We start from the raw sequence: 1487 nt of genomic DNA, 5'->3' as shown, positions 1-1487 counted from the left end.
CCTTTATGCTGATCTGCATTTTTCTAGTTATCTACTATATACTTTTGCAGCCAGGAAAATGGAAAGACTAAACATGTTGTCATACCACAACATGGTGTAACAGTTACACCTAAGCTGCAACTGTCCTTCTTTAAAGCGCAGCAGACCACTGGGAAGAAACACCACCACCGTGCCGGTGGTTATTCCTGGGTGGCTTACAGGCGTTTTCACTGTGCGTTTTCCAAATGTTCCATAGTGGGCACATACTAACCTTTGATAATTGCAAGAGTAACTTTTAAGATCTACTTAACTGGTCGCAGCTTACAGAAAGTCATCGCTGAACGGGGAGATCTGCGTCAATCACTAAAAACCGGGGAAACTTATGACGGGAGGCCTGACGCTCTGTCTATACCTGGAAAGATGGAGAGGCTTGGTGCCCCCAGGAGGAGGCACTAACCTAGGACTTCTTCTTTGGTCTCACTGTGGGGAGGACGGGCTCCACCTGCCTGCAGAGTGTAGCGTTCGCCACTAGCCTTACCGCCCTGCACTTGGTTATAATGCTCCTGTGCTTATTGCTCTCGTGTTTTCCCTCAGCTTTCAGTGATACTGTTTGCATGGCCTACACTTTGTGCAAGAGAGAAGTAACATGTCTTCACGGCCTAACACCCACCTTCCTTCCATGGTCAACAGAAATGACCGCGGAGGGCGGATTTTCTAGAGGAGAAGGTCACTCTGTGGACCAGGCTGAATGTGGCTGCCAAGGCCCCAGCAGGAGACTTTCTTTAATCTAGAGCTAACCTCTTTACAGGTGTGTAAGAACCGTGACACCGTTCTAAAGGAAGTGCTATCCGTGGCGATGTTCAGCATGGATTCAAGTCCCCTGTACCAGCTACGTCTTCACTTACATTGCCCAGAGGTCGAGACCTTGCATCAGGGCTCCTGGAAGAGCGACGTGAAGAATGCCTGCCCTTCACAGCCCCTGGGGGAGCCGCGTGTTACAACAAGCTCCTGGACGTTCTCAGGCTAAATGACCTCCATTTAAAGTATTTTCACACTGACAGTACTCCACTAAGAAAAAATAACGAAGAACTGCAGATATGCAGCTTCTATAAAGAGAAATGTAAGCGTCTGAAAACGGAAATGGTCCTGCTGCTTATTATTTATGAGCGTCACCTTCTGCTCAGCAAGCTCACTGAGGGAGACATGTACTCGAACATCTCTCTTAGGCCAGGGCCTTGCAAGGCCCAGTTCACCCCTTCTTGCTTTTTAATGCATATAGTAATAAACCATGCATACCCCCCACTTTCAGACTGCAAACTAAAGTAGGTTCAACAGTGGGTCTCAAAAGCCTTTATTATTTCCATAACTTTATTAAAATAAAAAATATATGAAAAAAATAACAAAAAACAAAGACCTCTATCAGCTTTATTAGCTGCAATAATATGCATTATTTGTAGTTATATATTATAAATTATCAATTACATGTAACACGTAATTATAACAAAAAC

This window comes from Camelus bactrianus, chromosome 13 (genome assembly GCF_048773025.1).
Source record: "Camelus bactrianus isolate YW-2024 breed Bactrian camel chromosome 13, ASM4877302v1, whole genome shotgun sequence".
NCBI classification, from domain to species: domain Eukaryota; kingdom Metazoa; phylum Chordata; class Mammalia; order Artiodactyla; family Camelidae; genus Camelus; species Camelus bactrianus.
The sequence above is the reverse complement of the archived record's forward strand: the minus strand, read 5'-3'. Positions refer to the sequence as shown.